This window comes from Zeugodacus cucurbitae, chromosome X (assembly GCF_028554725.1).
Source record: "Zeugodacus cucurbitae isolate PBARC_wt_2022May chromosome X, idZeuCucr1.2, whole genome shotgun sequence".
Classification (NCBI taxonomy): domain Eukaryota; kingdom Metazoa; phylum Arthropoda; class Insecta; order Diptera; family Tephritidae; genus Zeugodacus; species Zeugodacus cucurbitae.
The window spans coordinates 27,111,977-27,127,039 of record NC_071672.1 but is presented as its reverse complement, the minus strand read 5'-3'; positions in this window follow the sequence as shown (position 1 = coordinate 27,127,039).

The following is a 15,063-nucleotide window of genomic DNA, read 5'->3' as shown; positions in this document are numbered from 1 at the left end:
TTCCATTACCCGACCATGAAGAAATTCGAATAGCAATTACCCGCTTGAAGAACAACAAAGCGGCGGGAGCCGATGGATTACCGGCCGAGCTATTCAAATACGGCGGCGAAGAACTGATAAGGTGCATGCATCAGCTTCTTTGTAGAATATGGTCGGAAGAAAGCATGCCTGACCATTGGAATCTTAGTGTGCTCTGCCCAATCCATAAGAAGGGAGACCCCACAATCTGCGCCAACTACCGTGGTATAAGTCTCCTCAATATCGCATATAAGGTTTTGTCGAGCGTATTGTGTGAAAGACTAAAGCCCACCGTCAACGAACTGATTGGACCTTATCAGTGTGGCTTTAGACCTGGAAAATCCACAATGGACCAGATATTCACCATGCGCCAAATCTTGGAAAAGACCCGAGAGAGAAGAATCGATACTCACCATCTTTTTATCGATTTTAAAGCTGCCTTCGATAGCACGAAAAGGAGCTGCCCTTATGCCGCGATGTCTGAATTTGGTATCCCTGCAAAACTAATACGGCTATGTAAGCTGACGTTGAGCAACACCAAAAGCTCCGTCAGGATCGGGAAGGACCTCTCCGAGCCGTTCGATACCAGACGAGGTTTCAGACAAGGTGACTCACTATCGTGCGACTTCTTTAACCTGATGCTGGAAAAAATTATAAGAGCTGCAGAGCTAAACAGAGAAGGTACAATCTTCTTTAAGAGTGTACAGCTACTGGCGTACGCCGATGATATCGATATCATTGGAAACAACACCCGCGCCGTTAGTTCTGCGTTTTCCAGACTAGATAAAGAAGCGAAGCGTATGGGTCTGGTGGTGAATGAGGACAAGACGAAATATCTCCTGTCATCAAACAAACAGTCAGCGCACTCGCGTCTTGGCTCCCACGTCACTGTTGACAGTCATAACTTTGAAGTTGTAGATAATTTCGTTTATCTGGGAACCAGCATTAACAACACCAACAATGTCAGCCTTGAAATCCAACGCAGAATCACTCTTGCCAACAGGTGCTACTTTGGACTGAGTAGGCAATTGAAAAGTAAAGTCCTCTCTCGACGAACCAAAATCAAACTCTATAAGTCGCTCATTATTCCCGTCCTGATGTATGGCGCTGAAGCGTGGACGATGACAACATCCGATGAGACGACTCTTGGGGTTTTCGAGAGAAAGGTTTTGCGCAAGATTTATGGTCCTCTAAACATTGGCAACGGCGAATACCGCAGACGATGGAACGATGAGCTGTACGATTTATACGACGCCATTGACATAGTTCAGCGAATAAAAAGACAGCGGCTACGCTGGCTAGGTCATGTTGTACGGATGGAAGAAAACACTCCAGCTCTGAAAGTATTCGAAGCAGTACCCGCTGGAGGAAGCCGCGGAAGAGGACGACCTCCACTCCGGTGGAAAGACCAAGTGCAAAGTGACCTGGCTTCACTTGGTGTTTCCAGCAAAAAGCCGCCAAAAAGCAAAAAGGAGGAATGAGTGGCGCGCTCTGGTGGATTCGGCTATAATCGCTTAAAGCGGTTCCTACGCCAAATATATATATATGGAATGCACGATGAGGGTAGAGTAAATTTTTTAAGATGTAAAAAAATATAAAGAATTTTTGCAATTCGAACTAAAACGCTAGTTTTGAATTAATTTATATTAATTTATTATTTTAATTTAAATTAATTAACAATTAGTTCCGAGAATTAAAAAATTTACTTTTCACTCTACCCTCTAATGCGATTATGCCGATATGTCAGCAACGGCTCCCGCTTTTGTCTATTTATTCCTTCTTTGCTAACTGATCTTCTGATTGCTCCCGTTTCTCCAAATCGACCAATCTGAACTCGCCATGATAGCAATAAGCGCGTATGTAATTAGGACATACGTAAGTTATTAGGAGAAACGTAACTAATTAGGATTACGTTAATGATGCTGCCATATCGTTCGTAACAGCTGATGTAAAATAATAGTTAATTTTAATTTGTTCATTAAATGAGTCATTCGTTCGTAAAAGGTGTGTTTCTATAGTTTGTCTGTCAGTTTCGTCCATTGTTCCAAAAAGCCATTTTGTCATACTGCCAATTGCATTAACTAAACCTCTTTTATTCCTACTTTTAACGTATGCCAGTGTCATTAATTTATTCCTTGTGTCCAATAACTCTCTTTGTAGTATTTCTTTATTTTTTATTTTCATTAAGATTATATTGTCGGTCATGTCGTTAATAACATTTTCTAATTGTTGAACGTCAATCATATGTAGTATTATGTCACTACCTTTTGGTATTTCCTGATCTCTAATCTGTAAATTTTAATGGTCTCTTTATATTACTGATATGTATTTTGTCTAAGTTCTGCTTCCTATATTTAGGCTGTTCCTTGTGCCTAACTGCTTTATAATTTTTTATAAATCCTTCCTTTCTCTTTTCCCTATAATTTTCTTTATTCAGATTTAATTTATTTATAATTTTATTCTTTTCTGCTGTTAAATTGTTTTTTTTTTTCTTTTTGACATGTTTCGCATTGCTTAATTACTCTTGTATTAACTCTCCTAATTTCGGATAATAAATTTTATTTCTAAGTTGATCATAAGCTTCTTGTATCATTCAGACATACTTTCTCTAATATAATATAGCGAAATTTGTTTAACCGCTTCGACTTCTGTTTCTATATCTTGTGCTCTCATTGTGCTTTTTATAAATTCTAATTGTTTATCATTTGAAATCATTTCTATTACTTTCTCTTGAACTAGATTATACTGTCTTTCAGATAATTCTGAATAAATTCCTACTTTACCTTTTAATATATATTTTCTAAATATTTCACCCAATCTATCGAAATCATATTCAGAAATGAAAATAATTCTTTTGCCATTAATCGTTTTTAGTTCTTCTGTTTTGTTATTTGTTAATATAATTTGAGTTTTATATCTGTTTACTATTTCAATTTTTATATAAAAATGATCTTGTAAATTTTCTTCTGCTGAATGAATTGTAAGTAATTTTCTATATTCCTCAGTAATTTCGTCCTCTTTCTCCTCTTTGATAACGTCCTCGTTATTTTCTATTCGGCTAAGAAAATCCGCTACTCTATTTTCTTTTCCCTTTATATATTCAAAATTAAATTGATATTCTTTAAATCCTTCTGTATTTAAATGATCTAACTGAATTCCTTTTATCTTTTTATTCGTTGCTTCTAGAGCGCATATTTCACTGAAATTGAATGATTTATTTAAAAAATTCGATTCCATTTTATTTAGTGAAATTTTTCCTTCCATTAGATTTATCATTGTATTTAAATGGTTTAATAAATCGATTCCTATTACGAAATTATACTTTCTATTTTTTAATGGCGTTGATCGCCACCTTATATATGCGTTTTCCGCTAAATTAAATTCTTTTGGTGCTTCAGTGTGCTCTTCGTGGGTAATTGTTTCTTTGCAAGTTACTGTACTAATAGTTATTTTATTTCTAAGTGGAATTTTTCGAAATTCGTTTAATTCCGAATTCACAAGACTTATATTTGCTCTTGTATCTATAAGCGCAACGTATTTTTTGTTTTCAATTGTTATTATTATTCTGGGTAAGCTCTCCGAGGCTTCCTTGTAAAAAAATAGAATGATTCACTTCTTTATTATCTTCAAGTTCTCTATAGCTTTGCCTAGGCGATTGCAAGCGATATTGGTTGCTACTGCTGCTAGGGTGTCCTGCTATTCGGGATCTCTCTTGATCGGTTTCTATATTACTTCCATAGGTTCGTTTTGTCTAATTTGATTTTGATGGTTATGATTCTGTCTGTATTGATTTGATTCATTTTGTCCGAAATTTGGCATATAGTTTCCTAACATTTGTGGTCTTTGAAAGTTACCTGAATTTGATCTATGATTGTTATTAAATCTTGCGCTATTTTGTTTATATTGGCCTGACTATATATATATATTGCCTGATTGGACTACTATCTTTGTCATTTGGATTATCTCCTTTTATTTTAAATTTTCTGTACTCTGGTCTAACATTGCTATCTTCAAATCTCCTACTCGTCATTATCTTTATTATGTTATTTAAATTTCCTTTTTCATATACCTTGTCTAACAGGACTCCTTGAGTCATTTCTTTTATTGTGTTAACTAGTAAGTTGTCCATGTTACTCAGGTCTATGTAGTTGTCACCTCTGTAGTATATGGTCAATTCGTCCGACATATAATTAATATTTTGAATTTCACTAATAATATCATTAACACAACTCACCTTAAGATTTCCTATTTTTTTGTAAAGATGGTATGGCTCTCTACGTCCGGCCTGTACCTCAGCTTCATTGTCTCCTTTATAAGTTGCCAATTATCTGGTTGTGGAATGTTGATGATTGTGTCCTTATCTTCGGCTTGAATGGTTCTATAGAATATCGTCCTTACTAATTCTTTTTGAAGTCCACTGTCGTTAACTGATGAAAGCATCGAACATCTGCTAAAGAATGAATTAATAGTGATGTCTCCGGTTCCCGTGAATGTTGGTAGATCATTGACTGTTTTCAATAAGAAGTGCCTGCTACTACTATTCTCCTCCGTCCGATTCCTCAGTTCTACGTATGCTTGCCTCATCTGCTCCAGCTGCTGTTCTCTGCGGGCAAGTTCTTCCACTAAGTCCACCGCTGCCATCTGAGTCTGCTCGTTTTCCATCTTCCTTCTTTGGTCGAATTTTTCTTGTCGCTTCATTCACTTTCGCCTTTTTTAATTTTCGTTATAAGTGTTCACTGCACTTTATTCTTAGTGGTGTCCACTTCAACTTTATTTATATTTCTATTTTTCTATATTTCGTTTTATATATACATGTGTATGGTGTGGTGTCAACTCCGTTAGTGTTTTAACCAAATAAAAAAAAACAAAACACTCGCACAATAAATGTTCACTACACCTTTGGTTTTAGTGGTGTCTATTTTTGTTTTGTGCTTGACTTTTGATATATATACAGAGGTAGTCAAAATTATTTACACATTGAACATTGTTTTACAAGTTTCACACAAAATGCATTCGCTTGTGGTTGTTGTTGTCGCAGGGTACTATGTTATTGTAAACCTTGATCTATTCCTGAGCGAATGAAGTCAGTTTGGCTAGAATAGCTTGAAATATGGCGGAGATATACGCAAATGAACTGAAGACTCGCAGTAGTCAAAAGTATATATACACATTTGTTTTGCGTCAAAAGTATTTACACACGGCGACTTAGCCTTTATCCTTGGATTTGGTTTGAGCAAGAGTAGTAATTGGATTCTATTGCATTTAAAACAAACTAACTCAGCCTAACTCTGGAGGGTCTGGTCAACTCCTGAGTTGGCTACATATTCGCAGAATTATTTTTGGGTATTATAAAAGAGATTTACGCGAAATATAACTTTTTTATACTCTCGCAACAAAGTTGCTAGCAACAAAGTTGCTACGAAAGTATTATAGTTTTGTCCACATAACGGTTGGTTGTAAGTCCTAAAACTAAACGAGTTAGATATAGGGTTATATATATCAAAATGATCAGGGTGACGAGAAAGGTTCAAATCCGGATGTATGTCTGTCCGTCCGTCCGTGCAAGCTGTAACTTGAGTAAAAATTGAGATATTTTAATGAAACTTGGAACACGTGTTCCTTGGCACCACAAGAAGGTTAAGTTCGAAAATGGGCGTAATTGGACCACTGCTACGCCCACAAAATGGCGAAAACCGAAAACACTTAAATTGACATAACTAAACTATAAATAAAGCTATGGAAGTAAAATTTGGTATGAAGGATCGCACCAGGAAGGGGCATATGTAGATGTAATTTTTTTGGGGAAGTGGGCGTGGCCCCTCCCCCTACTAAGTTTTTTGTACATATCTCGCAAACCAATAGAGCTATATAAACTAAACTTTCTGCAGTCGTTTTTTTTAACCACTTCCTAATACAGTCCAAAAATGAAAGAAATCGGATCATAACCACGCCCACATCCCATACAAAAGTTAGGTTGAAAATAACTAAAAGTGGGTTAACTCATTAACGAAAAACGTCACAAACACTAAATTTCACATAAGAAATGGCAGATGAAAGCTGCACTCAGATTTTTATACAAAATGGAAAATGGGCGTGGCGTCGCCCACTTATGGGTCAAAAACCATAGCTCAGGAACTACTCAACCGATTTCAATGAAACTTGGTTTGTAAGAGTTTCCTTACATCCCAATGATATGTTGTGAAAATAGGCCAAATGGCTTCACAACCACGCCAACTTTCTATATACCAGAACTTTGAAGACGATCTGAATCGTTTACTTTACAATATATAAAGAAAGCACTAGTGTCGATATCGGTGCAGAACTTTGCACAAATACTATGTTAATAGTGTGGCAGCCCCATTCTAAAAATCGGACCACAGGTTTTTAATGCCCCATATATCGAACACAGGACCTCGGTGCTTCTAACCTAATATTATAATTTCCAACTTTCAGTGGACTTTATACAATGTATATGACGAATATGAGGGTCAAATTGTGTATTATATAATATAAATAAAGTTAAATAAATAAATTGCGAGAGTATAAAATGTTCGGTTACACCCGAACTTAGCCCTTCCTTACTTGTTTAATAATAAATTTGAATAACAAATATATATACATGTATATATGTACATAAATAGATTCAAGTACAAGAAAATGTTTTTGCATTTTTTCCTATAATGGTAAAAAATATTCAAATATTTGAAAAACTTTAAGTTCACATATGTACATACGTATGCAGTCTACTTTAAGTGGTTAGGTGGGTTTAAGAGGTTGAAAACATGAGTATATTTACATTTCATAACTCATTATTTACCAAAAATATTTGTTGTTAATGAACGGAGAAAAAAAGAAAAGAGTAAAAACTGAATTCTTGATAGATTTTGAAGAAAAAAACCAACTTCTGTGATAAAATTTTCGCCTTATACTGACTCGAAAAGTAGTTGTAATAAAGATGTGTGGAAATTTGTCAACAGAATCGCTTCATAACTTTGAAAGAAATCGTATCTACTGACTTCGAGTTTTGAGATAAATCCGTTTAAAGCTTTACATTCTTGCAATTTTAATCATATCGATTTCATAATTTTGGATAATATTTTAATATTGTACTATTTAATAAGGCAAAAAACTTTCAAATTTTGATTCCCACGTAATCGCCTAGTTTACCGAATGGTCCAAATAAGCGTGATTCCTGTAATTGAACAAACTGTTCATATAAACGGGATTGTTTTAATTAAACAAATTGTTCAATTAAGCGAGTATCTGTTAATTGATTCCCCGGTTAATTGAACGAAAATTTGTGAAAATTTTGATGTGAAATTAAGCAAAAAGTACTGTATATATTTTAACTTGTGAAATTAATTAAATCTAACCTTATTTGTGTTTTTAGTGAAATAAGTATTTTATATCAACTATTTTTTTTACCTTTTTTGTTGCGTCTTCTATTTGTTTACGTAAAGTTTTAATTGTGTTTCCCGATCCCCCTTTAATTATATTTTAAATAGTAATTAGTAGAGACTTAAGGTAATAAAAGTGTTAAAGTTGCGAATATATTTGAAAAGTGCGTTAACTCACTAACGAGAAACGTCAGAAACACCAAATTTTACATAAGAAATGGCAGAAGGAAGCTGCACTGAAATTTTTTTACAAAATGGAAAAAGGGCGTGGCGTCGCCCACTTATGGAACAAAAACCATATCTCAAGAACTACTCGACATATTTCAATGAAATTCTGTATATAATATTTTCTTGACACCCTGATGACACTGGTGGAATATGGGCGAAATCGGTTCACAACTACGCCAACTTCCCATATAACTCAATTTTGAATTTCATCTGATTCCTTCACTTTATAAGATATACATAAGGAACCAATGAAGATAGCGAAATAAAACTTTACACAAATACTGTATTTGAGCTGTGACATCACTTGTGGAAATATTGTCAAAATCGAACAATGACTTTTCAAGGCCCCTGATATCAAACATGAAGAACTCAGTGCCTAAGGGTAATTTTTCACCGAAAATATAGGTAAATCTCTAAATAAATTGCGAGAGTATAAAATGTTCGGTTGCACCCGAACTTAGCCTTTCCTTACTTGTTATATATGATATTATTCTTATAGGTTGAATGTGGGGTTTGGATGGGGAAACTATAACGACAAATCATGTTCAGCTTGTGTATCGCTTTCTTAATTTTTTTTACAAAGCCTTCCTGAAAGTTTTGACGCTCCAACTATAATGGCAAATACTGTTCGATGGGAGCTATAGGACCTAGTAGTCCGATGGAAAAAATTAAGGGATCAAAAAAAATTCCAAATTTTTGGGCAAACTTCAAACGGCCGTAACTTCGAAAGAAATGGTCGTACAAGAAATTGATAAAGAGGGAATTGTAGCTCCAAGTGTCTAGTTTTTGGATTAGAACTTTAAAAAATTTTAACCTCTTCGGTTTTTGAGTAATCGTAGAAAAACCAGCAACAAAAAAATTTTCAAAATTTTTTTAGTTTTTTTTTGTCTATGGGCGTGGAAAAAATCTTTTTAACTTAACCACTATAAGGATCGGATACTTTGTTCATTTAGCTTTAGTTTGGTTTTTTGAACACCTCGATACGTCCACTTCTCCCCGAGATATCGGTCTTCAAATGAAAAAGGATCCTTTTGTCTTTGATTATCGATATCTCAGCAACCAATGATCGCACAGAAAGTTAAAGGTGGGTTTCAAGAACTTGAATGAATTCTCCTTAACGACTAACCATTGCTTTTCCGGAAAAAATTTTTTTTCTTATTGTCACATGAAAATGCAACAAAAAAAGGGCTTTTTGTGGTTTTTTGGAAAATCGAGCGCTAGATCGAAAATATTGAGGAAACTACTAATGTTAAGTGTGCCTTTTACAGTTCAATATGTTCACAAAAACTCTACAAAAAAATCAAATTAATCCAGCCAGCCGTTTTTTTGTTTCACTCGATCGAATTTTTGAAAAAATTAAAGGATCACGTTTTTTGCTCTGAAAAGCTCATAATTTAAAAAAAAACTCCAGAAAAAGCTTAAATTTAAAACAAACAAAAAATTTCAAAAAAAAAAAATTAAAAAAAAAGAATTTTTTTGAATTTTTTTCTCTTGAAAATTTTAAGAGAATAATTACCGCCGACATTAGCGTTATCCAAAGCGTACCACGTGGAGGTTGTGCGGTCGGATTTACGCTTCTGTGTGTGTGTGTGTGGCTCGTCAGTTCCACCGTATTTAATGACTCCAAACTCATTCTCTGAGGATTTTTATCAATTTAATACCGGGTATTACCACCCCTGTTTTCAATAACGGCTCTTAATCGTTCAGCCATATTAATGCAGACGGTAATTTGAGATTGCGGAATGGTATTCCAAATTTGCTGAAGCGCGCGCTCTAAGGAAGCTAAGTTCTGCAAATTTGGATACTCTTTGCGCAACCGACCGCCCATTATGTCCCAAACGTGCTCTATGGGGTTGAGGTCTGAGCTCATTGCTGGGTGTTGCAACAATGTGAAGTCATGCCGCTCAAAGAAGCGCCTGGTAATGTTGGCTGTGTGTGGACGTGCGTTATCTTGCATGAATATGAACGACCTCAGATGTTGTCGTCTGCGCAGAACAATGGGTCTTAAAATTTGGTCGATGTAGCGCCTAGCTGTCAAATTTTTGCGTACAATTACCAAAGGTGTTCTCCAATTTCGTGAAACGCCGCCCCACACCATGACTGATCCACCGCCGTAGGCGACGACTGGACGGACAAAGTTCTGGCGAAAACGTTCTCCACGACGGCGCCAAACGAGAGGACGTCGGTCGTTACCATGCAGATTGAAACGAGACTCGTCAGTGAATAAAACATTTGACCATTGCCTCAAGGTCCAATTCCGATGAGCATACGCCAAACGAGCTCGACGATGTCTCGCTGTCAACAGGGGTACACGATTAGGGTGTCGTGCTTGTAACCCAGTTTCACGGAGACTATTGATGACTGTTCGAGAGGAAATGTTTCGCACTTGATACCGTCGTTGCTGTTGTTGTTGCTGTTGTTGTTGCTGTTGTCTGCGATTAGGGAAGTTTCGAGCAACAATATTTGCATTGACAAAAGGTTGTCGTCGAACTTCTTTGACAATAGCCCGATCATCGCGGGCATTAGTAACTCGATGGCGACCTTGTCCGGGGCGACGATTGTATTGGTTCGTCTCTTGGTATCTGGTATAAGCTCGAGATACGACGGATTGACTTACACCCATCCGGACAGCAACTGCATGTTGACTGTAACCTTCGTCAATAAGAGTTACTAACCGAGCAACTTCTACCTCCGATAAATGACGTCTAACCATGATTGAAAATTAAAAAAGTAAAAAATTTTCAATTCTGACCAAAAATTTCTTTTAGTGCAAAGTCTAAGTCTTGAAAAAAACTGTTCAATTAAGCGAATTGCTAAGGATTCGTAAAAAGTAAAATCAAAAACAATCTGCGAAAAGCGTGTGAAAAAAATCGAAATTCGATTGGAGGTATTAACTTTTTTTTAAATTTAATTAAAAGGAGATCAGTACAATCAAGGAATACAGCTGCGGAAACGCGTTAAAAATGATTGGGCGATGGTTTCATCAATTTCCTTAACGTGTTTAAAAAAAAAAAATTCCAAACAAAATTTGCAAACAAAATTTTTTTTTTAAATTCGATCGAGTGAAACAAAAAAACGGCTGGCTGGATTAATTTGATTTTTTGTAGGGTTTTTGTGGAAATATTGAACTGTAAAAGGCACACTTAACATTAGTAGTTTCCTCAATATTTTCGATCTAGCGCTCGATTTTCCAAAAAACGATTACTCAAAAACCGAAGAGGTTAAAATTTTTTAAAGTTCTAATCCAAAAACTAGACACTTGGAGCTATAATTCCCTCTTTATCAATTTCTTGTACGACCATTTCTTTCGAAGTTACGGCCGTTTGAAATTTGCCCAAAAATTTGGAATTTTTTTTTGATCCCTTAATTTTTTCCAGTAGTGTATATCTATAATATAAAAATGAATCGCAAAATGTGTTGCTAAGCGCATAACTCGAGAACCGCTGAACCGATTTCGCAAATTCTTTGTTTAGAATGTTTTTAGAGGTACCGGGATGGTTCTTACGGAGAGAAAAATTAGAAAAATTGCCTGAAAAAGTCTTAAATCCACAATACAAACCCCATACAAACAATTTGTGTCGTTAGTCTCGAAAAAAGTCGAGAAGGGCCAAACCGATCTGGCTAATTTTAGTTTTGAAATATTTATGGAAGGTCAGGGAAGGATTAGAAAGTAAGTATATATCGAAAAATTGTGAGGAAGATAACAAGAATATGATTTTATTTGAATTGACAACAAAATTATAAAAAAAAAACAAAACAAAACAAAAAATAATAATATTATGAAAGTTGTCATTGTTGCTTTGTTCAATTGTATAAGGCTGTGTCGATAGCCCAAAACAATTTGTAACAAGTAGGGAAAGGCAACCGAACATTTTATACTCCCGCAATTTATTGATGTAATTTTATTACACACAATTTGAAATAGAGTCCAATAGAATAACGAAAATCAGCATATATTGTACATGAGGGTTGAGGTAATTCCTGAACCGATTGCACTCATCAACGCCCAGTTATAATGGGAATAGGGGCAACTTGGCACCTGTTAGTAGTCAGACAAACGGCAATTCGGCCTTGAAATTACTCCTAAATTGCAAATCAACGAAATACCAGTCTGCAAAATCGCCAAAAAAAAAGAGCTATAAAAAAGATTTTCCAGATATTCAAGTCGCTGGAGGTACTGCACAGGACTTTAAAAGATTTACGCGACAACGAAAATATTTTTGGTGAAGCCATGATTCTGTGGGCAGGTGATTTTCGCCAGACTATTCCTGGATCAACTGTTTCTGACGAACTAATCACATTCCTAAAATCATCTCATTTGTGGCAACACATAAAGGATCGCCAATTAACAAATAACATACGAGTGTTTTTCCAACAATATCATACTGCGATTGTAGAAATAATTGAAAATGGTAGCGACGCAGTTGACACCTCGATGGATTAATAACATTTTTAACGGGTTTCTGTCACTTCATGGCCTCGAAAGAGGAGCTTATTCATCGTGTTTTTCCTGACATGAAACCATAATATGACAAACATAAATGGCTGATTGAATGACCTATATTGGTGGTAAAAAAACAAGATTCTCTTTGATCTTAGTGCGACAATTTAGAATGTCGTTAAAGGAGAGTTGACACAGCTACAAATCAGGATAACGTAGTCAATTATCCCACAGACTATTTTAAATTGCTGGACTATCCCCACTCACTTGCAATTAAAAGTAGTGTGAGTTGTCATCATGCTGCGTAACATAAATCAACATCAAACTTTGCAAAAGAACAAGACTGCCTGTGAAGAAGGTAATCAATATCGTCACCAAAGCCAAGATAAAGCCAACCATGAAATTTGGTCATTTGTTACTTTCTCCAATATACGATAAAAAAATCAAAGTTTTACTAATTATGATGATTTACGCTTAACACAGATCTACAATAATGTCTATCAATCATTTTAAAATTTATCGGCTATAACGTTTTCGTCTTTATGCGTAAGCATTTTTTCTCTGCATTGAAAGATTTACTAATTTAATGTATACCTTAGCCACAAAAACGTGTGACCGGGTCTGCTAGTTTAAAATATTTTTCTAGATTTTTGGTGAATATTTCATAGCGATATCTCAACGGGAAGTATTTATGGCCGCGCCATAAATATACATACCGAACCACTGTACAATGCTGTAAACAAAAAAATTTAAAACAAGTAAGGAAGGGCTAAGTTCGCGTGTAACCGAACATTTTATACTCTCGCAATTTATTTATTTAACTTAATTAATATTATATTATACACAATTTGACCCACATATTCGTCATATATATTGTATAAATTCCATTGAAAGTTGGAAACCATAACATTAGGTCAGAAGCACCGAGGTCCTCGTGTTCGATATATGGGACCTTAAAAACCTATGGTCCGATTTTTGCTATTTTTATAATATGGCTGCCACACTATAAACATAGTATTTGTGCAAAGTTATGCACCGATATCTTCACTAGTGCTTACTTTATATATTGTAAAGTAAACGATTCAGATCCACTTCAAAGTTCTGGTATATAGGAAGTAGGCGTGGTTGTGAAGCAATTTGACCTATTTTCACAACATATCATTGGGATGTAAGGAAACTATTACAAACCAAGTTTCATTGAAATCGGTCGAGTAGTTCCTGAGATATGGTTTTTGACCCATAAGTGGGCGACGCCACGCCCATTTTCCATTTTGTAAAAAAATCTGAGTGCAGCTTTCATCTGCCATTTCTTATGTGAAATTTAGTGTTTCTGACGTTTTTCGTTAATGAGTTAACCCACTTTTAGTAATTTTCAACCTAACTTTTGTATGGGAGGTGGGCGTGGTTATGATCCGATTTCTTTCATTTTTGGACTGTACTAAGAAGTGGCTAAACAAAACGACTGCAAAAAGTTTGGTTTATATAGCTCTATTGGTTTCCGAGATATGTACAAAAGACCAATTTGAGGGCGGGACCACGCCCACCTCCCCAAAAAAATTACATCCAAATATGCCCCCTCATAGTGCGATCCTTCATACCAAATTATTATTTCCATAGCTTTATTTATTGCCCCCCCTTATGGGATCCTATGTTCCAAATTTCATTTTCATAACTTTATTTATGGCTTAGTTATGACACTGTATAGGTTTTTGGTTTCCGCCATTTTGTGGGCGTGGCAGTGGACCTATATTGCCCATTTTCGAAAGCATTCAGGGTGCCAATGAATATGTGTTTCATTAAGATATCTTAATTTTTACTCAAGTTATCGCTTGCACGGACAGATGGACGGACAGACATCCGGATTTCAAATCTACTCGTTTATATATTTATATATATATAAGCCCATATCTAACTCTTTTATTTCTGGGTGACACAAACAACCGTTATGTGAACAAAACTATGATACTCTGTGCAACAGGTTGCGAGAGTATAAAGATGTGAAACAAAATCACTTAATTCACAATATTTCCGAGAACTTGAATAACCTGAGTTCATTAGCTTTAGTCAGCATTTAAGTAATAACGATGCATAAGCAAATGCATATTTTAATGTAAAACATATGTAATAAGTAAAATAAGTAATTAAGCTTTGTAAGCAGAAATATCATTGTACCATTAACTTGAACCATTATAATTAATAAATTGTAAATTCAGTCTGACTTAACCATCTAAACCATCTTTCGCAAATTCGATAATTATTTTTAAAAACGCTTAGACACGTTCTAGTATTAAAAGTGGCGCAGTCGGTAGGATCCTTAAAAAAAGTAAAGTGAATTAAAGGATCCAGTGATACGAACCGTGTCCTAAAGAAAGCAAAATAAAACAAGTAAGGAAGGGCTAAGTTCGGGTGTAACCGAACATTTTATACTATTTTTTTTTATTTATTTAAATTTATTTATATTATATAATACACAATTTGACCAACATATTCGTCATACATATTGTATAAAGTCCACTGAAAGTTGGAAATTATAATATTAGGTTAGAAGCACCGAGATCCTCGTGTTTGATATATGGGGCATTAAAAACCTGTTGTCCGATTTTTAGAATGGGGCTGCCACACTATTAACATAGTATTTGTGCAAAGTTCTGCACCGATATCGACACTAGTACTTACTTTATATATTGTAAAGTAAACGATTCAGATCGTCTTCAAAGTTCTGGTATATAGAAAGTTGGCGTGGTTGTGAAGCGATTTGACCTATTTTCACAACATATCATTGGGATGTAAGGAAACTATTACAAACCAAGTTTCATTGAAATCGGTTGAGTAGTTCCTGAGCTATGGTTTTTGACCCATAAGTAGGCGACGCCACGCCTATTTTCCATTTTGTAAAAAAATCTCAGCTTTCATCTGCCATTTTTTATGTGAAATTTAGTGTTTCTGACGTTTTTCGTTAATGAGTTAACCCACTTTTAG